At 43.5% G+C, this 27,229-nt stretch overlaps 1 protein-coding gene across 1 annotated transcript in view; it reads left to right on the forward strand.

The window, feature by feature from the left end:
• Nucleotides 1-718: 718 nt before the first annotated feature.
• Nucleotides 719-27,229, forward strand: part of LOC139413904 (dystroglycan 1) — a 65,781-nt gene continuing 39,270 nt past the window's right edge. The window contains exon 1 of the mRNA XM_071161752.1: nt 719-1,251. The gene's annotated coding sequence lies outside the window, so the exon portion shown is untranslated. The remainder of the gene's footprint in view (nt 1,252-27,229) is intronic.

Raw genomic sequence — 27,229 nt, forward strand, 5'->3', positions numbered from 1 at the left:
TATTTTGTTTTAGGCTATTCTAGGCGAATCATGTTCGTGTGTGGGTCACTGTGGTAGCCTTCTGGAATTATATGCATATTTCTCAATAATTATTTTCCAATGGGCTACCTGTATGTGGACAATTTAACGCAATATGTGTTGAATTCAAAAGAAAATCAATTTAGTTGAATGTAAACATTATATTTTCGAGCGGGTGAGATGATGGATGTTGATATCAAAAACCAAACAATTGAAAGCAAAATGTATAGAATCATTTTAAAGCGAGAGCAAAACTCTATGAAAATCTATTCAATATGATTGGTTGCTGGGAAAGTTTAACCGAAAACGATTTTTTCATTCGTTTTCAAATATTTTTTTGTAACATTTGTCATAGAGTTTTGCTTTCGCTTTAAAACGATTTACTTACACGTTATTGGGTTTTGCTTTTGATGTCTTATTTTTGTTTACAATTCTATACATTTTGCTTTCAATTGTTTGGTTTTTGATTTCAACGTCCATTACTTCACCCGCTCGAAAATATAATGTTTACATTCTCAACTTTATTTTTCATGTTCACGATTTATTTTATTTAGAATTGAATACATATGGCGTGAAATTGACCGCATACACAGTGAATTTGAGAAGGTTGGAAATAAATGAAGAGAGAATGTGGGGGCGGAGTAATTCGAGGCGCTGCCACCCTCCCTCCCTCTCCAGACGGGGGGGACGGGAATTCATTCCTACAGGCTCTCTTCTCAGACAGAGCTCAAAGACCTAGCTAGCAGACACTTAGTGTGCGCATCGGGGAGAGAGAGCAGGCGAAATGGGTGTAATTATACCTCTCTAGTTGATCCGGAAGGTTGTTTTTGCCACCTAGCTCGTCATGTGATTGCCCCTGGCTTCATATGCTTAGTTTTTTTTTTGTAAACTTGATTCCCAGCCCAGCAGTAGCCTACATACCATCGCAGAGAAGCCAAGTAGGACTTGTAATCTAAAACCAGTGGCGCGTTTTTTAGTAGGTTAGGGCTGTTGCGTTCCAAAAAGGTGGTGGACCCGACACAAGCTTCGTGTGGAGACTGTCACTTTAACTCTAGGTCTAACGAAAAAGGCAACAGCCGAACGCAAGTGGACCTGACACCTTTGTTTTTTTAGTCGGAGACGTCCCGAGAAGGAGTGTCTCACTCCCAAACCAGTCTGTTCCCGTAGTGATCTTTTCAATCCCGCTACAAAGAAGAAGATTTCAAGGAATATAATATATGCGCAGATTAAAAGGTCAGTTCCCGATATAAGGGCTTTATATTTTTAAAATCTCTTATCTTGTCTTCTATGTGACATTCGATTCTTGGATCTACTGATCGAGTCTGCCTGCTCCGTCAGTGAAAGTGTTCAATTTCAGGATAAAAAGAAATTCAAGGAGATGGAGAGAGTGATAATTATTCCCCTCCCCTCTATGGATACAAATATGAGGGTACGGGCAACACACGACTGCGTTTGATATATATATATATATACACACACACACACACGCCATTTAGCTCGCCAAACGAGCATGGATCGGGCAAGAGTCTCAGTGTAGCGAGCTACTTCGTGCCATTAGCTACAGAATGGCAAACTTGCCAAAGTCATGACCAGAGATCTGGCTAGCGATCCAGCGTTGGCCGAGCTGGGTCCTCCGCGGCAGAGAGCTAATCATTCCGAGCCTTCTGCCCCGAGCCTTCTGCCTGCTGTTAGCTAGCTTCTATTTCAGACTTGTTTTGCCCCTTTGCAGCTGCTGGTGTTAGTCAAGTCGCTGCTGGTCGTTTCCTGGCTTTAAAAACGTGACTAAAAACAGGTGCATTGCCAGTAGATATGTGGTGACTGTTCGATATGGTGTTCGCTAGCTAATACCATGAATTGACTTTCTTTATTTCACCTAATATCATGGGTTTCGTGCAGTGCTTGACTTGGACAGGAGCTCACAGGAGCTTGAGTACTGGCACCTAAAATGTTCTACTGCCTGAGCTCCTGTTCCTCGAATAGAATATTAGCTCAAACGTATTGTGGAGCTCCTGCGCGTAAATATAAACAGTACCGGAACCTATTTTAGTCCAAATCAGGCACTGGTTTCGTGGGTGAATTGGCTAGTTAATGATTTTTAAAGGTATTGACATCACTTGCAAGGAATGTACAGAGAGATCTGCAAGGGCTGGCTATAGCGATAACTGTTATTTCAACATTATTACAATGGTTTGCTACTTTTCAGGGCCTGCCTTGCAAATGGTCTGAGGTTTTGTTGTTGTTTGATAGTTTATTAGATCACATTACAGTCACCAGAACTTATCTAATGTTGGATAGGCTGGGTCTGTAGACGTATTGCTTATTTTCTCTTCTAGGTAGAACATATAGATGGGTTTTGTTGAATAAAGCCTACTGGTTGATGTTACCCAATGTTGTTACACGGTTGCCTCTGACTCGCTGAAAACATGATTTATCTAGCTAGATCCAATTCCACATTATGACAGGCTAGTGGGAGCCAGTAGGTATTTCTTTCATGTAGGTTTACAGCTGTTACATTGGCTTGCCTTGCGCGAGAGCGAGACCCTTTTGAAAGCACCCAAATTAGTAACATTGTATCAAAAAAATGACAATACATCTTATTACGTTCATCACCGCTCTGTAACGTCATACCGCAATGTTACAATGTAGCGCAATTATCTCGCTACAGCTTGGCTATACTGTTTGATTTACAGGGAACATAACACTGGTGTATAATTGATTCAATGGTAAGAGTGTGTTGTAATGTTACCGTGGGATGTGTTTTAATATTTTACTCACGTACCAGTTCTCCATGGAGACGTTTGAAACCTTCCAGTTGGGGGATATTTATATTATTTCTATTGACCTAACGCAAAATGCTTTCTCTCAGTCTGAGGCTGAACGTACAGCAGGGAAACATTTATGGAGGATATCAAATACACGTTCATTCTGTTTTTATTTTTTTTACTATTTTTAAATATTGTCTTGATAACCTCACCCTGTTGTAAATGGATAAACTATAATTTGTTTGCTTTTCGAGGCATTGGTGTGGGAGCGTAGGCTGCTATTTTTAGGTTCCTTCTCAGAAGTGTCCCCCCCCCCCCCCAAGGTGCACTTAAACACTTAGGAAGAGCAATTGATTTGTGTTTTCACTGAACCCAATAGACACCCAGTAGATCAGTGTGTGTGTTTGTTTAGTGTTCTGATTCATGAGGGAATCATTCACATTTTATCATAGCTATTTAGATACTGTTTAAGTCCATCAACCTTGGCTACTTGCCTGCTAGGAGTGGCATTGTTGCATTCTTAAGCCTAAACTGTTTCTAATAATGGACAACAATGGCCCATATCGAGAGACAAGAGGTTTATACAATTATGCCTCAGCGCGTCCTATTTTCAAAAGTGTTGTTTAAAAAAAAATGGTTTGTGGCTCTCTACTTTCGGTGGTTTCACTATTGGAGCCTGTATATATTTATATATATAAATATATATAAATAAAATGATTTGGCCTGGCCAATCATTTCTATGCCTTCACTATTTCATGAAGCAACAGTGCTGTAGTTTTTTTCTGTAATTGTACAATCCTTAAGTGCTTATAGTATAAACATGGAATTCCTTCTGGAAACTGAAAACAATATGTGCGTCCCTAATGAAGCCCTATTACCTATGTAGTGCATTACACCCTTAGAAAAAAAATGTGCAATCTAGAACCTAAAAGGGTTCTTTCGGCTGTCCCCATAGGAGAACCCTTTGAAGATCCCTTTTTGGTTCCCAGGAGAACTCTTTTGGGTTCCATGTAAAACCCCTTTCACAGAGGGTTCTAAATGGAACCCAAAGGGATTGTACCTGGAACCAAAAAGGGTTATCCTATGGGGATAGTCGAAGAACCCCTTTTGAAAATGTTTTTTTCTAGGAGTGTACTTTTGACCAGGGCCCATAGAGAGCCCATAGAGGGCCCATAGAGGGCCCATAGAGGGCTCATAGAGGGCTCATAGAGGGCCCATAGAGGGCCCATAGAGGGCCCATAGAGGGCCCATAGAGGGCTCATAGAGAGCCCATAGAGGGCCCATAGAGGGCTCATAGAGGGCCCATAGAGGGCCCATAGAGGGCTCATAGAGAGCCCAGAGAGGGCCCATAGAGGGCCCATAGAGGGCTCATAGAGGGCCCATAGAGGGCCCATAGAGGGCCCATATAGGGCCCATAGAGAGCCCATAGAGGGCTCATAGAGGGCCCATAGAGGGCCCATAGAAGGCCCATAGAGGGCCCATAGAAGGCCCATAGAGGGCTCTGGTCAAAAGTAGCGCACAATGTATGATGGAATAGGTTGCCGTTTGGGTTGCAGAAACGTCATGTTTGCACACAGCATAGACTAGTAATATAGTAGTACCACCTCTCCATGACCCTAATACATCATGTAGTAATATAGTAGTACCACCTCTCCATGACCCTAATACATCATGTAGTAATATAGTAGTACCACCTCTCCATGACCCTAATACATCATGTAGTAATATAGTAGTACCACCTCTCCATGACCCTAATACATCATGTAGTAATATAGTAGTACCACCTCTCCATTACCCTAATACATCATGTAGTATTATAGTAGTACCACCTCTCCATTACCCTAATACATCATGTAGTAATATAGTAGTACCACCCCTCCATGACCCTAATACATCATGTAGTAATATAGTAGTACCACCTCTCCATGACCCTAATACATCATGTAGTAATATAGTAGTACCACCTCTCCATGACCCTAATACATCATGTAATATTATAGTAGTACCACCTCTCCATGACCCTAATACATCATGTAGTACCACCTCTCCATGACCCTAATACATCATGTAGTAATGTAGTAGTACCACCTCTCCATGACCCTAATACATCATGTAGTAATATAGTAGTACCACCTCTCCATGACCCTAATACATCATGTAGTAATGTAGTAGTACCACCTCTCCATGACCCTAATACATCATGTAGTAATGTAGTAGTACCACCTCTCCATTACCCTAATACATCATGTAGTACCACCTCTCCATGACCCTAATACATCATGTAGTAATGTAGTAGTACCACCTCTCCATGACCCTAATACATCATGTAGTAATATAGTAGTACCACCTCTCCATTACCCTAATACATCATGTAGTAATATAGTAGTACCACCTCTCCATGACCCTAATACATCATGTAGTAATATAGTAGTACCACCTCTCTATGACCCTAATACATCATGTAGTAATATAGTAGTACCACCTCTCCATGACCCTAATACATCATGTAGTAATATAGTAGTACCACCTCTCCATTACCCTAATACATCATGTAGTAATATAGTAGTACCACCTCTCCATTACCCTAATACATCATGTAGTAATATAGTAGTACCACCTCTCCATTACCCTAATACATCATGTAGTAATATAGTAGTACCACCTCTCCATGACCCTAATACATCATGTAGTAATATAGTAGTACCACCCCTCCATGACCCTAATACATCATGTAGTACCACCTCACCATGACCCTAATACATCATGTAATATTATAGTAGTACCACCTCTCCATGACCCTAATACATCATGTAGTAATATAGTAGTACCACCTCTCCATTACCCTAATACATCATGTAGTAATATAGTAGTACCACCTCTCCATTACCCTAATACATCATGTAGTAATATAGTAGTACCACCTCTCCATGACCCTAATACATCATGTAGTACCACCTCACCATGACCCTAATACATCATGTAATATTATAGTAGTACCACCTCTCCATGACCCTAATACATCATGTAGTACCACCTCACCATGACCCTAATACATCATGTAATATTATAGTAGTACCACCTCTCCATGACCCTAATACATCATGTAATATTATAGTAGTACCACCTCTCCATGACCCTAATACATCATGTAGTACCACCTCACCATGACCCTAATACATCATGTAATATTATAGTAGTACCACCTCTCCATGACCCTAATACATCATGTAGTAATATAGTAGTACCACCTCTCCATTAGCCTAATACATCATGTAGTAATATAGTAGTACCACCTCTCCATGACCCTAATACATCATGTAGTAATATAGTAGTACCACCTCTCCATGACCCTAATACATCATGTAGTAATATAGTAGTACCACCCCTCCATGACCCTAATACATCATGTAGTAATATAGTAGTACCACCTCTCCATTACCCTAATACATCATGTAGTAATGTAGTAGTACCACCTCTCCATTACCCTAATACATCATGTAGTAATATAGTAGTACCACCTCTCCATTAGCCTAACACATCATGAAGGTGTTTATCATTATAATCGTGTAAACATGACAGATTACTTCCATAGACCCTTCGGTTCAGTGTTGATTCATAATTGTAGTGCTCTCAGGTGAACCTTGTCACATGATAAGGGGTTTGAACTCTCTCTGTTCGTGTACATGTGTGTGTACGTGTGTGTACGTCTGTGTGTTTGTGTGTGTCATGGGGTAACGATGAATACACATACTCACACTACAGACACTCAGGACCCTGGTCTAAAGTAGTGCACTATAAAGGGAATAGGGTGCCATTTGGATGCAGGTCTTTGTCTGCATCAGCACACAGGACGGTGTAGTAGTTCCCACTTCAGCTGGAGCGTTGGAGCCTAACCTACATACTCTGATGGTTGTAAATATCCTGTGGTGGGGTTGTCTTAAAGGCTATGGGTAAGGAATGGGAGGGAGACGTGATGATCAGTCAAGGGTGCTGCACTGAAGCACTAGAAAGCAACAAAGGTATACACTTTACACACTTAAAAAAAAAATGAATTAAAAAGGTTAAAGTCTGTATTGTAAAATATATGTTCTCGATGACTTAGGCTTCCTGGTTAGGCCTAAATAAAGGCAAAATAAAAGGGTTATTTGGGGGTTATTTTGTTTGGTGAAAAAAATTGTTCCTACCTACAGGGACAAGCTGATTATGGTTCTTGGTAGGCATACCTTTTGTATGGGTCCAAAAGGAATATCTAAAGTTCTATGCTGGAATTCTATAGAATGTTAGAATGTCTCTTTAGAAGAAAACAACATTCTGATTCATCTGCCTTCGAGCTCTCTCCTGAGATGAGACACCCTGTTGAAACTAAGCTGGTTCCAAATGGTGCACAGGCAGACTTGTTTTACAAGGCCTGATGGAAGCATTGTGTGGTTTACTTTGTTTCTACTGTAGGCTAAAATGTTGATGTTTTTTCTGTCTTTTCTAATCGATATTCCTTCGAAGGCTTTTTTTGTTTTTTTTTCACCTTAGCTTATTCAATACCTTTCAAAATGTTCATGGTTAGTGTAGTTGTATAGGCAGACTAGTCACAAAGGCGGGATGGATATTGGCTGAAAACACAGCATTAGTTAGCCTGGACTTCCAGACAGTGTGCATTGTAGCAGTAGAAGTAGAGCTACTGAACCACTGTTGACACTTTAATCTGACAGAGGACATTCTCTCTCTCTCTCTCTCCCACGGATCAGAAATGTGGATGAAGCATTTTCACATTCTTTGGTTTCTCTTGTTTTCATGAATCATCCCACATCTTTATAGAATAAGAAACCGGGGCTCCAGACTGTAGTCACATTTTCCCTGTGCAAGTTACATTTTTACAAATGCTATAGCTTGTTGAAGCACACAACTCTGAATTACAGCCAACACTCAAGCCAACATTTGGCAGGAAACAATTAGACCTAGTCTAGCAACTAAACCTCCACATAGTATCTCTAAGAATTGGCAGGTTGTTAGAGCTGTGTTATTCTCCTCTGTTGTTGTTGTGTCTTTGCGTAACGTCCCGATTGTGTTTTTAGGAGTCATTACAACCATGTTATCCTACATTATCTGATCTCATCATTCTCTCTACAGATAATCCTCCGTCACTAATATTCTTAACTGAGAGCAGCTTTTAGCCCCGAGCCGCTCTGTCCACAGTGAGAAGCAGTAGCTCGACAGTAGTCGTGTAGTGAGATGCTTCATTCTCCAGCACTGCACAGCCAGTGGATAGAGGTGCTCTTTGACATCTGTGAATGGTCATTTTTGGAGAAGTGTGTGTGTGTGTGTGCGTGTGTGTGTGTGTTGTGATCTAGGTGAGAGGAGGTGGGTTTCGGGTAGCAAGAGGGTAGTTGTGTGTGTGTGTGTGCGTGCGTGTGTGTGTGTGTGTGTGTGTGTGTGTTGAGATCTAGGTGAGAGGAGGTGGGTTTCGGGTAGCAAGAGGGTAGTTGTGTGTGTGTGTGTGTGTGTGCGTGTGTGTGTGTGTGTGTGTGTTGTGATCTAGGTGAGAGGAGGTGGGTTTCGGGTAGCAAGAGGGTAGTTGTGTGTGTGATTCTGAGCCTGATGTTGTAAGAAACACATTGTTTAGGTCTAGGGCCTCTATGTTTACTACTAGTGAAGGTAGCCAAGTGAATGGCCCGTTTTTACAATTGTAAAGCTAGGCTTAGTTCTAAATCAACCGAGTAACAACACACTGAGTTATCCAATCATTGTCTGTCCATATGGTAGCAGGTAGCCTATTGGTTAGAGCGTTGGTCCAGTAACCCGAAAGGTTGCTAGAACGAATCCCAGAGCTGACAAGGTAAACATCTGTTAACCTACCGTTCTTAGGCCGTCATCGGAAATACGAATTTGTTCTTAACTGACTTGCCTAGTTAAATAAATAAAGGAGGAGTTTACATAGTCGTAAATGAACCAGAGCATCGCATTGATAATTAACTAAAACTCCCCTATATCCGGTAGCCTATAGTAGATGAAAGAGTCAGATATTGTTTCCAGGGTGAGGATGATTGTTTCCTGTTGTGTTCAACATGAAAGGGTGCCTGCTATGTAAGGTGTGGATCCCAAATGGCACCCTATTCCCTATATAGTGCACTACTTCCCTATGGACCCTGGTCAAATGAAATGCACTGAATGGCAATTTGGGATGCAGGCAAGGTGACTCTGGGTGAGGCTATCATTAGTACAGCTACATTAACACAACACCACTGGGACAACTTTATTACCCTGAATGGTTTCACTGGTTAGCCATTTTAACATCATGGAACCCTTTGTGTTTTGGATGGGTACCATCAGTAACTTACTGGTTAGCCATTTTAACATCATGGAACCCTTTGTGTTTTGGGTGGGTACCATCAGTAACTTACTGGTTAGCCATTTTAACATCATGGAACCCTTTGTGTTTTGGGTGGGGTACCATCAGTAACTTACTGGTTAGCCATTTTAACATCATAGAACCCTTTGTGTTTTGGGTGGGGCACCATCAGTAACTTACTGGTTAGCCATTTTAACATCATAGAACCCTTTGTGTTTTGGGTGGGGCACCATCAGTAACTTACTGGTTAGCCATTTTAACATCATAGAACCCTTTGTGTTTTGGGTGGGTACCATCAGTAACTTACTGGTTAGCCATTTTAACATCATAGAACCCTTTGTGTTTTGGGTGGGGTACCATCAGTAACTTACTGGTTAGCCATTTTAACATCATGGAACCCTTTGTGTTTTGGGTGGGGTACCATCAGTAACTTACTGGTTAGCTATTTTAACATCATGGAACCCTTTGTGTTTTGGGGTGGGGTACCATCAGTAACTTACTGGTTAGCCATTTTAACATCATAGAACCCTTTGTGTTTTGGGTGGGTACTATCAGTAACTTACTGGTTAGCCATTTTAACATCATAGAACCCTTTGTGTTTTGGGGTGGGGTACTATCAGTAACTTACTGGTTAGCCATTTTAACATCATGGAACCCTTTGTGTTTTGGGTGGGTACTATCAGTAACTTACTGGTTAGCCATTTTAACATCATAGAACCCTTTGTGTTTTGGGGTGGGGTACCATCAGTAACTTACTGGTTAGCCATTTTAACATCATGGAACCCTTTGTGTTTTGGGTGGGGTACCATCAGTAACTTACTGGTTAGCCATTTTAACATCATGGAACCCTTTGTGTTTTGGGGTGGGGTACCATCAGTAACTTACTGGTTAGCCATTTTAACATCATGGAACCCTTTGTGTTTTGGGTGGGGTACCATCAGTAACTTACTGGTTAGCCATTTTAACATCATGGAACCCTTTGTGTTTTGGGGTGGGGTACCATCAGTAACTTACTGGTTAGCCATTTTAACATCATGGAACCCTTTTTGTTTTGGGTGGGTACCATCAGTAACTTACTGGTTAGCCATTTTAACATCATGGAACCCTTTGTGTTTTGGGGTGGGGTACCATCAGTAACTTACTGGTTAGCCATTTTAACATCATGGAACCCTTTGTGTTTTGGGTGGGTACCATCAGTAACTTACTGGTTAGCCATTTTAACATCATAGAACCCTTTGTGTTTTGGGTGGGGTACCATCAGTAACTTACTGGTTAGCCATTTTAACATCATAGAACCCTTTGTGTTTTGGGTGGGGCACCATCAGTAACTTACTGGTTAGCCATTTTAACATCATAGAACCCTTTGTGTTTTGGGTGGGGTACCACCAGTAACTTAATGGTTAGCCATTTTAACATCATAGACCCCTTTGTGTTTTGGGTGGGGTACCATCAGTAACTTACTGGTTAGCCATTTTAACATAATGGAACCCTTTGTGTTTTGGGTGGGGTACCATCAGTAACTTACTGGTTAGCCATTTTAACATCATGGAACCCTTTGTGTTTTGGGGTGGGGTACCATCAGTAACTTACTGGTTAGCCATTTTAACATCATAGAACCCTTTGTGTTTTGGGTGGGTACTATCAGTAACTTACTGGTTAGCCATTTTAACATCATAGAACCCTTTGTGTTTTGGGGTGGGGTACTATCAGTAACTTACTGGTTAGCCATTTTAACATCATGGAACCCTTTGTGTTTTGGGTGGGTACTATCAGTAACTTACTGGTTAGCCATTTTAACATCATAGAACCCTTTGTGTTTTGGGGTGGGGTACCATCAGTAACTTACTGGTTAGCCATTTTAACATCATGGAACCCTTTGTGTTTTGGGTGGGGTACCATCAGTAACTTACTGGTTAGCCATTTTAACATCATGGAACCCTTTGTGTTTTGGGTGGGGTACCATCAGTAACTTACTGGTTAGCCATTTTAACATCATAGAACCCTTTGTGTTTTGGGGTGGGGTACTATCAGTAACTTACAGGTTAGCCATTTTAACATCATGGAACCCTTTGTGTTTTGGGGTGGGGTACTATCAGTAACTTACTGGTTAGCCATTTTAACATCATGGAACCCTTCGTGTTTTGGGGTGGGGTACTATCAGTAACTTACTGGTTAGCTATTTTAACATCATGGAACCCTTTGTGTTTTGGGTGGGTACTATCAGTAACTTACTGGTTAGCCATTTTAACATCATGGAACCCTTCGTGTTTTGGGGTGGGGTACTATCAGTAACTTACTGGTTAGCTATTTTAACATCATGGAACCCTTTGTGTTTTGGGTGGGTACTATCAGTAACTTACTGGTTAGCCATTTTAACATCATGGAACCCTTTGTGTTTTGGGGTGGGGTACTATCAGTAACTTACTGGTTAGCCATTTTAACATCATAGAACCCTTTGTGTTTTGGGTGGGTACTATCAGTAACTTACTGGTTAGCCATTTTAACATCATGGAACCCTTTGTGTTTTGGGTGGGTACTATCAGTAACTTACTGGTTAGCCATTTTAACATCATGGAACCGTTTGTGTTTTGGGTGGGTACTATCAGTAACTTACTGGTTAGCCATTTTAACATCATAGAACCCTTTGTGTTTTGGGTGGGTACTATCAGTAACTTACTGGTTAGCCATTTTAACATCATGGAACCCTTTGTGTTTTGGGTGGGGTACCATCAGTAACTTACTGGTTAGCTATTTTAACATCATGGAACCCTTTGTGTTTTGGGGTGGGGTACCATCAGTAACTTACTGGTTAGCTATTTTAACATCATGGAACCCTTTGTGTTTTGGGGTGGGGTACCATCAGTAACTTACTGGTTAGCCATTTTAACATCATGGAACCCTTCGTGTTTTGGGGTGGGGTACCATCAGTAACTTACTGGTTAGCCATTTTAACATCATAGAACCCTTTGTGTTTTGGGTGGGTACTATCAGTAACTTACTGGTTAGCCATTTTAACATCATGGAACCCTTCGTGTTTTGGGGTGGGTACTATCAGTAACTTACTGGTTAGCCATTTTAACATCATAGAACCCTTTGTGTTTTGGGTGGGTACTATCAGTAACTTACTGGTTAGCCATTTTAACATCATGGAACCCTTTGTGTTTTGGGTGGGTACTATCAGTAACTTACTGGTTAGCCATTTTAACATCATAGAACCCTTTGTGTTTTGGGGTGTGGTACTATCAGTAACTTACTGGTTAGCCATTTTAACATCATGGAACCCTTTGTGTTTTGGGGTGGGGTACCATCAGTAACTTACTGGTTAGCCATTTTAACATCATGGAACCCTTCGTGTTTTGGGGTGGGGTACCATCAGTAACTTACTGGTTAGCCATTTTAACATCATGGAACCCTTTGTGTTTTGGGTGGGTACTATCAGTAACTTACTGGTTAGCCATTTTAACATCATGGAACCCTTTGTGTTTTGGGTGGGTACTATCAGTATCTTACTGGTTAGCCATTTTAACATCATAGAACCCTTTGTGTTTTGGGTGGGTACTATCAGTAACTTACTGGCTAGCCATTTTAACATCATGGAACCCTTCGTGTTTTGGGGTGGGTACTATCAGTAACTTACTGGTTAGCCATTTTAACATCATGGAACCCTTTGTGTTTTGGGGTGGGTACTATCAGTAACTTACTGGTTAGCCATTTTAACATCATGGAACCCTTTGTGTTTTGGGTGGGTACCATCAGTAACTTACTGGTTAGCCATTTTAACATCATGGAACCCTTTGTGTTTTGGGGTGGGGTACCATCAGTAACTTACTGGTTAGCCATTTTAACATCATGGAACCCTTTGTGTTTTGGGGTGGGGTACTATCAGTAACTTACTGGTTAGCTATTTTAACATCATGGAACCCTTTGTGTTTTGGGTGGGTACTCTCAGTAACTTACTGGTTAGCCTTTTTAACATCATGGAACCCTTTGTGTTTTGGGTGGGTACTATCAGTAACTTACTGGTTAGCCATTTTAACATCATGGAACCCTTTGTGTTTTGGGGTGGGTACCATCAGTAACTTACTGGTTAGCCATTTTAACATCATGGAACCCTTTGTGTTTTGGGTGGGTACCATCAGTAACTTACTGGTTAGCCATTTTAACATCATGGAACCCTTTGTGTTTTGGGTGGGTACTATCAGTAACTTACTGGTTAGCCATTTTAACATCATGGAACCCTTTGTGTTTTGGGTGGGTACTATCAGTAACTTACTGGTTAGCCATTTTAACATCATGGAACCCTTTGTGTTTTAGGGTGGGGTACTATCAGTAACTTACTGGTTAGCTATTTTAACATCATGGAACCCTTTGTGTTTTGGGTGGGTACTATCAGTAACTTACTGGTTAGCCATTTTAACATCTTGGTTGTTTTTGTGATCCTTTTTCATTCTTGTACAGTAATGCCAAATTAAAAGTTGAAGTTCCTTTCTGTTCTATTATGGTGCTAAGGTACTAAGGTAGAGGACTCGGTTGTATATAGGTCTGTCTCACAGCATAGATTTGATCTCAATGAGAATAACCTGTATAACTAAATGTTAAATTAAGTATGAAGGACATTTTTATTTATTTATCTAGACAAGTCAGTTAAGAACAAAATCTTATTTTACAATGACCGCCTACACCCGGCCAAACCCGGACGACACTGAGCCAATTGTGCGCCGTCCTATGGGACTCCCGATCGCGGTCGGTTGTGATACAGCCCGGGATCGAACCAGGGTCTGATGTGACGCCTCTAGCACTGAGATGCAGTGCTTTAGACCTCTGCGACACTTGGGCTGTTGGGTATTTACAGCACACAACTGTTAGCCTATATGACAGGAGTTGTTGAACTAGAGCTAACATGTTTGATGGAGACAAACAATGACATCTTCCACCTGGCTATTGGTATGGAAGCCATGAGTTTCTGGAATGTGTCTTAAATAGCTCCCTATTCCCTATATAGTGCACTACTTTTGACCAGGGCCCATAGGGAAGTAGTGTACAATGTAGGGACTAGGGGGCCATTTGGTGTGTTGTCTCTGTCAATAGAGCGGTTCAGAGTGGAGAGGGGAAACATGGCTATGCTACTTCTCACAGTTAAACAGCACAGCTCTGTTTTCACACTGACCAGTGTCTTTACACTTAAATAGAGGACATTGTTCTTGGTTGGAGGGTTTTACTTTACTCACTCACTCATCGTCAACCCACAATACACACACACACACACACACACACACAGCCTATGCATGCATGGACACACACACACACACACACACACACACAGCCTATGCATGCATGGACACACACACACACACACACACACACACACACACACACCCTCTACTAGTTCAAACACACACACACACACACACACACACACACACACACAGCCTATGCATGCATGGACACACACACACACACACCCTCTACTAGTTCAAACACACACACACACACACACAGCCTATGCATGCATGGACACACACACACACACACCCTCTACTAGTTCAAACACACACACACACCCTCTACTAGTTCACACACACACACACACACACACACACACACACACACACACACCCTCTACTAGTTCAAACACACACACACACACAGCCTTTAAGTAAAGGCTTTCTGTCACACATTTCTCAAGGCTGCAGGAATGTAAGCACTGGGAGCACAGAGAGACTCAGTGTCCCCCATTTTTTTTGTTGTCTCAGTTGAAAGAGCTAGTGATGGTGAGACAGAATGGGCCCTGTGTTTTACTGTGAAGCCCATCGTCACTGAACACCAACGACAACACGCATTCCTTCAATCAGAACGTCAACAGTCACAATGCCGCCGGCAATGACTCACCCAATGGCGTCACACAGCGTCAGGTTAAGGGCTCGCCTCGCTTTGCCGTTGGAAAGACAGGAATTAAATGTCTAGATTGATTTTCACCGGGCGTGGTAAGGAGGTTGGTATATTGGTCCAATGTGTAAATCTTAGAAAAATACTAAAGAGGTTCTATGTAGCCTACACTACCAACCATTTATGAAAAGACAGAAAACATTCAAAGAGGGTAATCAATCAGTTTATTTGTCACGTGCGCCGAATACAACAGGTGTAGGTAGACCTTACAGTGAAATGCTTACATACAGGCTCTAACCAATAGTACAAAAAAGGTATTAGGGCTAGGGGGGTTTGGAGGCCAGGGCTAGGGGAGTTTCAGAGGGCAGAGCCAGGGCTAGGGGGGTTTAGAGGCCTGTGATGTTTTATCTATTTCTAACATATGGCTTATTGACCATCCAGGAAACAGCTGTTTCTAAGCTGGTATAGAGAGGGGGAGCACCAGCTAAGACATCTGTAGTTGGTTCAGATATGTTAACCAGCTAGATGCTATCTGTAGTTGGTTCAGATATGTTAACCAGCTAGATGCTATCTGTAGTCGGTTCATCTAACCAGCTAGATGCTATCTGTAGTCGGTTCATCTAACCAGCTAAATGCTATCTGTAGTTGGTTCAGATATGTTAACCAGCTAGATGCTATCTGTAGTCGGTTCATCTAACCAGCTAGATGCTATCTGTACCCGGTTCAGGTTGTGGCATTTGCCAGTTCCAGCAAACCAGGTGTGTCTGCATTAAAACGCTGGCATCTCCACTTCCACTGAAACCACGTCATGCCTTGACTTGACGTGATATTTTTCTGAAGTGAAGGCTAACATGTTTTTTTCCCCTAGGTCCTTGTGGAAGATAGCTTAGCAGCCTAGTAGCACTCACAGACTGGCATTCTCCTTGAGGCAAGACCTTGGAAATGTACAGCTTTGGGAAAACAAAAAAAAGACTTTCAAAGAAATATGATTGAGTTTTCAAAGTAGACAGTTTGTTTTGTGTTTTCTGAGAGAGAGAGGGAGAGATGGAGAGGGAGAGAGAGAGGTCACAACACTCAAGGGAGTGATTGAAAAAGCTTCTTCCACTTTCACCAATACAAAAGTGGTTATCTCCACCCTGCTACCACGAAAACACTTTCCCCCTACAACCGTAAACAGATAGCACCATACTGGTGAATGCAAGCATTTCCCGTGACTGTGGCCCATCACTCCACCCTGGACATGGACATCCTTTATGACCAGGTCCATCTTTACAGGGCAGCAGTTCCCACTTTTGCCAAGACCCTGAAGGACATCACCCTCAACCGCAGACCCAGCACTTCACACAGGAGCAACGACACCCCTCCCGGGCTGGCGGGACCCCCAAACGCTTCACCATCTGGTAGTCCGACGAACTAATCTGGATTTGGCGGATTCCAGGCAAACTCTACCTGCCAAAATACATAGTGCCAACTGTAAAGTTTGGTGGAGGAGGACTAATGGTCTGGGATTGTTTTTCATGGTTCGTGTTAGGCCACTTTAGTTCCAGTGAAGGGAAATCTTAATGCTACCACATACAATGACATTCTAAACAATTCTGTGCTTCCAATTTTGTGGCAACAGTTTGGGGTAGGCCCTTTCCTATTTCAACATGACAATGTCCCCGTGCACAAAGCAAGGTCCATACAGAAATGGTTTGTCGAGAATTCTGGGGAATAACTTGACTAGCTTGTACAGATCCCTGACCTCAACCCCCGCCCGACCTCACTAACGCTCTTTTGACTAAATGGAAGCAAGTTCCCGCAGCGATGTTCCAACATCTAGTGGAAAGCCTTCCCAGAAGAGTGGAGGCTGTTATAGCAGCAATGTTCCAACATCTAGTGGAAAGCCTTCCCAGAAGAGTGGAGGCTGTTATAGCAGCAATGTTCCAACATCTAGTGGAAAGCCTTCCCAGAAGAGTGGAGGCTGTTATAGCAGCAATGTTCCAACATCTAGTGGAAAGCCTTCCCAGAAGAGTGGAGGCTGTTATAGCAGCAATGTTCCAACATCTAGTGGAAAGCCTTCCCAGAAGAGTGGAGGCTGTTATAGCAGCAATGTTCCAACATCTAGTGGAAAGCCTTCCCAGAAGAGTGGAGGCTGTTATAGCAGCAATGTTCCAACATCTAGTAGAAAGCCTTCCCGGAAGAGTGGAGGCTGTTATAGCAGCAATGTTCCAACATTAGTAGAAAGCCTTCCCAGAAGAGTGGAGGCTGTTATAGCAGCAATGTTCCAACATCTAGTAGAAAGCCTTCCCAGAAGAGTGGAGGCTGTTATAGCAGCAATGTTCCAACATCTAGTAGAAAGCCTTCCCAGAAGAGTGGAGGCTGTTATAGCAGCAATGTTCCAACATCTAGTGGAAAGCCTTCCCAGAAGAGTGGAGGCTATTATAGCAGCAAAGGGGGGACCAACTCCATATTAATGTCCATGATTTTGATGAGCAGGTGTCCACATATTTTTGGTAATGTGGCGTTTTTGAGCGATCAGCTTCCCTGTCAAATGTAATCATTTTAGTTAGACTACCTAAGACAACCTAATAAAAACAACATTGACCACCGGTTTGATGAAGAATGCAAAAAGCTGAGAAAGGATTTGAGTAACCATAAACACCCTAAACATCCGATCGAACATCTCCGGAGAGACCTGAAAATAGCTGTGCAGCAATGCTCCCCCTCCAACCTGACAGAACTTGAGAGAATCTGCAGAGAAGAATGGGAGAAACTCTCCCCAAATACAGGTGTGCCAAGCTTGTAGGGTCATACCCAAGAAGACTCGATGCTGTATTCGCTGCCAAGGGTGCTTCAACAAAGTACTGAGTAAAGGGTCTGAATAATTATGTAAATGTGATTTTACAATTTTTAGCAAAAAGAAGTTGAGGTCTGAGTACTTTCCAGTGTATAAATCAATGAATTGGCGAGCGCACTGGGACAGTCTGCCGCACCCGGGCCCTGGGACAGTCTGCCGCACCCGGGCCCTGGGACAGTCTGCCGCACCCGGGCCCTGGGACAGTCTGCCGCACCCGGGCCCTGGGACAGTCTGCCGCACCCGGGCCCTGGGACAGTCTGCCGCACCCGGGCCCTGGGACAGTCTGCCGCACCCGGGCACTGGGACAGTCTGCCGCACCCGGGCCCTGGGACAGTCTGCCGCACCCAGGCACTGGGACAGTCTGCCGCACCCGGGCACTGGGACAGTCTGCCGCACCCGGGCACTGGGACAGTCTGCCGCACCCGGGCCCTGGGACAGTCTGCCGCACCCGGGCACTGGGACAGTCTGCCGCACCCGGGCACTGGGACAGTCTGCCGCACCCGGCCTCTCCCTAGTAGACTTTGAAGTCAAATGTCTACTGTTTGCTGATGGTGTTTCTGTCCTCAACCAAGGAGGGCCTACAGCAGCACCAAGATCTTCTGCACAAATTTTGTTAAAATAATGGTGTTCCAAAAAAAGGTCCAGTTGCCCAGGACCAGAAATACAAAATTCCACCTAGACACCATTGCCCTAGAGCACACAAACTGTACCTACCTTAGCGAGAGACTAACCACCTAACCACCTAATTCGCTAACCACCTAAAAGGAAGCGATTCCCCAACCTTCCAACGATGCCATCACCTACAGAGAAATTAACCTGGAGAAGAGCCTCCTAAGCAAGCTGGTCCTGGGGCTCTGTTACAAACACAAACACACCCCACAGAGCCCAAGGACAGCAGCACAATTACACCCAATCAAATCATGAGAAAACAAAAAGATAATTACTTGACACATTGGAAGGAATTAACAAAAAACAGAGCAAACTAGAATGCTATTTGGCCCTAAACAGAGAGTACACAGTGGCAGTATACCTGACCACTGTGACTGACCCAAACTTAAGGAAAGCTTTGACTATATACAGACTCAGTGAGCATAGCCTTGCTATTGAGAGAGGCCGTCGAAGGCAGACATGGCTCTCAAGAGAAGACAGGCCAAGGGCTCACTGCCCACAAAATGAGGTGGAAACTGAGCTGCACTTCCTAACCTCCTGCCAAATGTATGACCATATTAGAGACACATATTTCCCTCAGATTTCACAGACCCACAAAGAATTTGAAAACGAGAGAGAGAGAGAGAGCCTTTGAAGTTTCAGTAATCCATCCATTCGTAGGCTCAGATGTTTTTCTCCAGGCCTCTTCACTCCTCCATGTCCAAAACCTTTCCTCTTGATTTGTTTTTAGACCTTGATATTGGATAGTACTAACACAGAACTGTTGTTTTTAGACCTTGATATTGGATATTACTAACACAGAACTGTTGTTTTTAGACCTTGATATTGGATAGTACTAACACAGAACTGTTGTTTTTAGACCTTGATATTGGATAGTACTAACACAGAACTGTTGTTTTTAGACCTTGATATTGGATAGTACTAACACAGAACTGTTGTTTTTATACAGTTATTTTAGCAGAAAGCCTCCCACCTGGTTGGTTTACATGTGCTGTTTTGAATCTATATAATATATATTTTTTAAATGGCTTTGATTAGGCAGGTCAAAAATATATGATTTACAATGACGACCTGTCAAGAGGCTGTGGGGCAGGGATGCCAGGGGAGCCAGGGATGCCAGGGGAGACAGGGATGCCAGGGGAGCCAGGGATGCCAGGGGAGCCAGGGATGCCAGGGGAGCCAGGGATGCCAAGGGAGCCAGTGATGCCAGGGGAGCCAGTGATGCCAGGGGAGCCAGGGATGCCAGGGGAGCCAGGGATGCCAGGGACGCCAGGGGAGCCAGGGATGCCAGGGACGCCAGGGGAGCCAGTGCGCAATGCTGCTCACTGCCACTGTCATCCTCTTGGCCGAAGGAAAAGTGACATGCTGCTTTCTCGGCTGCTGCTCCTGCAGATATAGCTCCTCCCACCAGCCCCCACTGCCATGCATGATAGAGAGCTGTGATTGGTCACAAATGTAAGCAAAGTTAGAAATGATTAGATTTTAGTCAAATATAATATATGTTTGGGCTTCTTGCAGTCAATTTGCAGTTTACAAATTATTTATGCATATCCATTTGAAGAAAAATTTGTCCCGTGGCGGAATGTAGTCTAATCAACAACAGGACAATGTGGTCACTTCTAACTTCAATGTTAATGGCACAAACACATAGCCTACTGTCTCCTTCCACCTCTCCTCCTCTACCCTCCTTCTCCTCTTTCCACCTCTCCTCCTCTACCCTCCCTCTCCTCCTCTACCCTCCTTCTCCTCCTTCCACCTCTCCTCCTCTACCCTCCTTCCACCTCTCCTCCTCTACCCTCCTTCTCCCCCTTCCATCTCTCCTCCTCTACCCTCCTTCTCCTCCTTCCACCTCTCCTCCTCCTTCCTCCTCTACACTCCTTCACCTCCTTCTACCTTGCCTCCTCCTCCTTCCACCTCTCCTCCTGTACACTCCTTCTCCTCCTTCCACCTCTCCTCTTCTACCCTCCTTCTCCTCCTCTACCCTCCTTCTCCTCCTTCCACCTCTCCTCTTCTACCCTCCTTCTCCTCTACCCTCCTTCTCCTCCTTGCACCTCTCCTCTTCTACCCTCCTTCTCCTCCTTCCACCTCTCCTCCTCTACCCTCCTCCTCCTCCTTCCACCTCCTCTTCTACCCTCCTTCTCCTCCTTCCACCTCTCCTCTTCTACCCTCCTTCTCCTCCTCTACCCTCCTTCTCCTCCTTCCAACTCTCCTCTTCTACCCTCCTTCTCCTCCTTCCACCTCTCCTCCTCTACCCTCCTTCCACCTCTCCTCTTCTACCCTCCTTCTCCTCCTTCCACCTCTCCTCCTCTACCCTCCTTCTCCTCCTTCCACCTCTCCTCCTCTACCCTCCTTCTCCTCCTTCCACTTCTCCTCTTATACCCTCCTTCTCCTCCTCCTCCTCTTTCTCTTCTTTGATATGAATGTTTTATAATTAGTCACCCATCTTCCACCTTTAATAATTATTTGATGGTATTATCATTAACATCAAGAATGGGTCCTCTTCTCTGTGTTGTCCTGTGCTTCAGTTTTGACCTTTGACCTTGCTGCCTGGATCTTTTCCTATCCACTTTAGAGAGAAGAGACAGAGAGGACAGGCGCGTCACAAATGACATCTTATTCCACTCATAGTTCACTACCTTTTACCAGAGCACTATGTAGGGAAAAGGTTGTTATTTGGGACTCATCCCAGGATAGAGGGAGAGAGGGAGACTTAGAGATCGGAAGAGGGTAGATGGGAGGGGGATAAGGGGGGAGAGGGTAGATAGGGGGAGAGGGTAGATGAGGGGGAGAGGGTAGATGAGGGGGAGAGGGTAGATGAGGGGGAGAAGGGGTAGATGAGGGGGAGAAGGGGGAGAAGGGTAGATAGGGGTAGATGGTGGGGAGAGGGGGAGAAGGGTAGATAGAGGGTGGATTTAAGGAGAGGGTAGATAGAGGGTGGATTTAAGGAGAGGGTAGATTGGAGGAGAGGGTAGATTGGAGGAGAGGGTAGATTGGAGGAGAGGGTAGATTGGAGGAGAGGGTAGATTGGAGGAGAGGGTAGATTGGAGGAGAGGGTAGATTGGAGCAGAGGGGGAGAGGGTAGATGGGAGGAGAGGGTAGATTGGAGCAGAGGGGGAGAGGGTAGATGGGAGGAGAGGGTAGATTGTCGCCTGGGCCGGCCAGGCTGGGGTGGGCTGGTTTCTTGTACAGTATTATGTCTCTGATAAGAGAGTAAGAAGAGGATTTACAGACCTGGAGCCTGGGGAAACAGTGATGTATAATCACCCTGCCATCTGTCCTTGCTCAATGGTTGTGACAGCCAGGCCAGGGTGTGAGTCTGTGCTGCCGGGGAACTTGTAACACCTACACCAGCATTCTGTATGGCAAGCAGGTAAGGGACCGGAAGCTATGCAGAATGTCTATTACAGTGATAGGTTAGGCCACGCGTAGAAATGTGGTCATGGTGTAAGTAATGTGAAATCATAGTTGTCCTATGATTACAGCTATTGTTGTAGGACACAGAGTTGTTCTCGGTCATGCTGGTCATGTAAGGAAATGCAATATCTTAAAGGATTGAAAGAATTTCAGCAGTGAGCTGCTCCAGATTTGAGTTGATCAGGGTTTAGCAGGGTGTATCATTGTTGTAGATGTGAGGTTAGCTTGGGTTTAGCAGGGTGTACCAGTGTTCTAGTGAGGTTAGCTAGGGTTTAGCAGGGTGCATCAGTGTTCTAGATGTGAAGTTAGCTAGGGTTTAGCAGGGTGTATCAGTGTTCTAGATGTGAAGTTAGCTAGGGTTTAGCAGGGTGTATCAGTGTTCTAGATGTGAAGTTAGCTAGGGTTTAGCAGGGTGTATCAATGTTCTAGTGAGGTTAGCTAGGGTTTAGCAGGGTGTATTAGTGTTCTAGTGAGGTTAGCTATGGTTTAGCAGGGTGTATCAGTGTTCTAATGAGGTTAGCTAGGGTTTAGCAGGGTGTATCAGTGTTCTAGATGTGAGGTTAGCTAGGGTTTAGCAGAGTGTATCAGGGTGCTTTAGCCAGCCGTAGGGGCGTTGTCTGGGGGGTAGTGGTGCTTGGCGGGAGGCTGTGCCTGCTGTGACAGAAGAGGCCAGCTGTCAACCAACTGTCTCCTACCAACTGTGTGTGTGTGTGTGTCTGTGTGTGTGTGTGTGTGGTCAAAGGACCACCAGCCATGCCCTCAATGCTGAGACAGACAGACAGCTGGGGGCAGTTGGCAGGACACACAAACACGCACACACACACACAGACACACATATATTTGGGGATGTAATAGTTTGTTCACTCTTTCAATATTGTATTTTTTTCCAATTAGGTCCTACTATCAGAATGTGATTATTGATTAGATGGATCATTTGATTAGGTCCTAGGCCTACAACTTTTCAAATCAAATTGTATTTGTCACATGCGCCGAATACAACAGGTGTAGATAACGATAACAGGTGTTATTGTGAAATGCTTAACCAACAGTGCAGTTCAAGAAATGGAGCCAAGAAAATATTTACTAAATAAACTGAAAAAAATAAAAATAATTCTAAAATAAAATGACATAAAAATGACGAGGCTATATACAGGGGGTACCGGTGACAAGTCAATGTGCCGGGGTACAGATTAGTCAAGGTAATTTGTAAAGTGACTATGCATTGATGATAAACAGGTGGGGGGTGGGGGGGGGGGGGGGGGGGGGCATTTGATTAATTGTTCAGCATTCTGATGGCTTGGGGGTCGCTGTTAAGGAGCCTTTTGGTCCAAGACTTGGCGCACAGGTAAAACTTGCCTTGCGGTAGCAGAGAACAATATTTTGTGTCTTCCTGCTACAGTACATCACAGCTCAGTCACTGAGGCCAAGCTTCCTGACATCCAGGACCTCTATACCAGGCGGTGTCTTGCTTGGCCATGCAGTTGTGGGTAAACTGGGAGTACAGGAGGGGACTAAGCACACAGCCCTGTGGGGCCCCAGTGTTGAGGATCAGTGCGGTGGATGTGTTGTTACCTACCCTTACTACCTGGGGGCAGCCCTTCAGGAAGTCCAGGATCCAGTTGCAGAGGGAGGTGTTTAGTCCCTGGGTCCTTAGCTTAGTGATGAGCTTTGTGGGCATTATGGTGTTGAACACTGAGCTGTAGTTAATGAACAGCATTCTCACATAGGTGTTCCTTTGTCCAGGTGGGAAAGGGCATTGTGGAGTTCGATTGAGATTGCATCCTCTGTGGATCTATTGTGGCGGTATGTGAATTGGAGTGGGTCTAGATTTTCCGGCACAGGAACTATGGTGGTCTGTTTGAAACATGTAGGTATTACAGACTCGGTCAGGGAGAGGTTGAATATGTCAGTGAAGACACTTGCCAGTTGGTCCTTACATGCTTTGAATATACGTCCTGGTAATCTGTCTGGCTCCACGGCTTTTGCTCACATAGACTACGGAAAGCGTGATTACACAGTTATCCGGAACAGCTGGTGCTCTCATGCATGCTGCAGTATTGCTTGCCTCGAAGTGAGCATAAAATGCATTTAGCTCATCTGGTAGAATCGCACCACTGTGCAGCTCGCGGCTGGGTTACCCTTTTGTAGTCTGTAATATTTTTCAAACCCTGCCACATCTGACGAGCGTCAGAGCCGCTGTAGTAGTCCTGTATTGACACTTTGCCATGGTTTGCCGGAGGGCATATTGGGATTTCTTATAAGAGTCCCAATTATTGTCCCCCTCCTTGAAAGCGGCAGCTCTAGACTTAGCTCGGTGCGGATTTCACCTGTAATCCATGGCTTCTGGTTGGGAAATGCTGTCACTGTGGGGACGACATCTTCGATGAAGCCATTGACTGAGGTCGTGTTCTCCTCAATGCCATTGGATGAATCGCGGAACATATTCCAGTCTGTGCTAGAAAAATAGTCTTGTGGCGTTGCATCCGCATAATCTGACCACTTCTGTATTGAGATACAGTAACTAGCTGTTCCTAGACACTGTAACACAGCTGATTCTAGACACTGTAATACAGCTGATCCTAGACACTGTAATACAGCTGATCCAAGATAATGTAACTAGCTGCTCCGAGATACTGTAACTGGCTGATCCTAGACTCTTTAACTAGCTGATCCTAGACTCTGTAGCTAGCTGATCCTAGACTCTGTAACTAGCTGATCCTAGACACTGTAGCTAGCTGATCATATAATCTGTAACTAGCTGATCATAGAATCTGTAACTAGCTGATCCTAGACTCTGTAACTAGCTGATCCTAGAATCTGTAACTAGCGGATCCTAGATACTGTAACTAGCGGATCCTAGATACTGTGTCTAGCTGATCCTAGATACTCATATCTTACATTGATGAGATCAAGATGACTGTATGTCTGTAGTCATGGCAGCCGTCATATCTCACATTGATGAGATCTAGATGACTGTAGTCATGGCAGCCATCATATCTCACATCGATGAGATCTAGATGACTGTATGTCTGTAGTCATGGCAGCCGTCATATCTCACATTGATGAGATCTAGATGACTGTATGTCTGTAGTCATGGCAGCCGTCATATCTCACATTGATGAGATCTAGATGACTGTATGTCTGTAGTCATGGCAGCCGTTATATCTCACATTGATGAGATCTAGATGACTGTAGTCATGGCAGCCATCATATCTCACATCGATGAGATCTAGATGACTGTATGTCTGTAGTCATGGCAGCCGTCATATCTCACATTGATGAGATCTAGATGACTGTATGTCTGTAGTCATGGCAGCCGTCATATCTCACATTGATGAGATTTAGATGACTTTATGTCTGTAGTCATGGCAGCCGTTATATCTCACATTGATGAGATCTAGATGACTGTATGTCTGTAGTCATGGCAGCCGTCATATCTCACATTGATGAGATCTAGATGACTGTATGTCTGTAGTCATGGCAGCCGTCATATCTCACATTGATGAGATCTAGATGACTGTATGTCTAGTCATGGCAGCCGTCATATCTCACATTGATGAGATCTAGATGACTGTATGTCTGTAGTCATGGCAGCCGTCATATCTCACATTGATGAGATCTAGATGACTGTATGTCTGTAGTCATGGCAGCCGTCATATCTCACATTGATGAGATCTAGATGACTGTATGTCTGTAGTCATGGCTGCCGTCATATCTCACATTGATGAGATCTAGATGACTGTATGTCTGTTGTCATGGCAGCCGTCATATCGTCTCAATGGAGAAACAAATCAGCTGGAAGGGCTGTTTTTCTTCCGTTGCCTTGCTGCTCTGGAATATTGCATTTTTTATATGTACTGCAGCCTATTACAACAAGAATCATTTTAACAATGCGTTTTTCTTCCCATTGCTTGCTTGAATATTACATTGACGATATGTAACATTGAAGACGTTGAATAAGGCATTTTTCTTTCCATTGTCTTTATAGAATATTCCATTGATGAGATCTAGCCTAGCCTATTCTAGTGTTGTCTGTGTGTATTATTCAAGGATTGGGTCCTGCTTAGACCCTCCACCCTATTCAAGGTTGTCACGAATTAGCCTAAACTAAGCAGCTCAGTGGATATCCCTAGTGGTCCTAGTCCTGTAATCTTCAGAAAATTGACCGTTGGGCAGCATCATGTTTATTTTAAGCCTTGTTACATGTCTAAATTACACACAAAAAATGAGGGTTCCTCAAGGGTTCTTTGGAAGGGTGATGCTTCTATGTGTAACCGTACTGACCCTAAAGAACCCTTGGAGCCCTTCAATGGTTCTTTGCAGTTTAAAAAAAAGGGTTATTTCCTCTTTTAGTGATCATTCAAATGTAGGGGCGGGTGATATACTATTTTGGGCCGTGGTTTTCTCATTCAAGTGGATCTAATCTGTTGTTATTACATGTTATATGTGATCATGGCCAGTGCCAGTGTCTTGTGAAACACTCTTGTATGGCCTTGTGTCAAATTGACAACGGTTGTGTCAGTAGTTCTCAATTCTCTCCTGATTCAACATGTTAACAAACACAATATTAAAACCTAGGGAATTTTAACTATATATTATGGCTATTAAAACAGAATAAAAAAAACCCTGTATGGTTCTAAATAAGAACCTTTGTGATTGAGAAACAGTCTTTTATAGAACTATTCTCAATAAAGGTTCTATAAAGAACCATAAAAAGGGTTCTATATAGCCCCAAAAAGGGTTGTAACCATAATGGAACCCTTTTTTGGTCCTATGTAGAACCTTTTTTAATGGTTCTTTTATAGAACCTTAGGAAACGGTTCTTTATAGAACCATGCAGGTTTTCATTTAGAACATTACGATCATGGTTCTCTATACAGTGTATTCTGAAAGTATTCAGACCCCTTGACTTTTTCCACATTTTGTTACGTTACAACCTTATTCTAAAATGCATACTTGATAAATGTTTTCCCTGAACATTCTACACACAATACCCCATAATGACGAAGCGAAAACAGGTTTTTAGAAATGTTTGCTAATTTATTAAATATAAAAAATAGAAATACCTTAATTACGTAAGGAATCAGACCCTTTTCTATGAGACTCCAAATTGAGCTGAGGTGCATCCCGTTTCCATTAATCATCCTTGAGATGTTTCTACAACTTGATTGGAGTCCACCTGTGGTAAATTCAATTGATTGGACATGATTTGGAAAGGCACACACCTGTCTATATAAAGGTCCCACAGTTGACAGTGCATGTCAGAGCAAAAACCAAGACATGACGTCGAAGGAATTG

This window comes from Oncorhynchus clarkii, chromosome 7 (genome assembly GCF_045791955.1).
Source record: "Oncorhynchus clarkii lewisi isolate Uvic-CL-2024 chromosome 7, UVic_Ocla_1.0, whole genome shotgun sequence".
In the NCBI taxonomy this organism is placed as follows: Eukaryota; Metazoa; Chordata; class Actinopteri; order Salmoniformes; family Salmonidae; genus Oncorhynchus; species Oncorhynchus clarkii.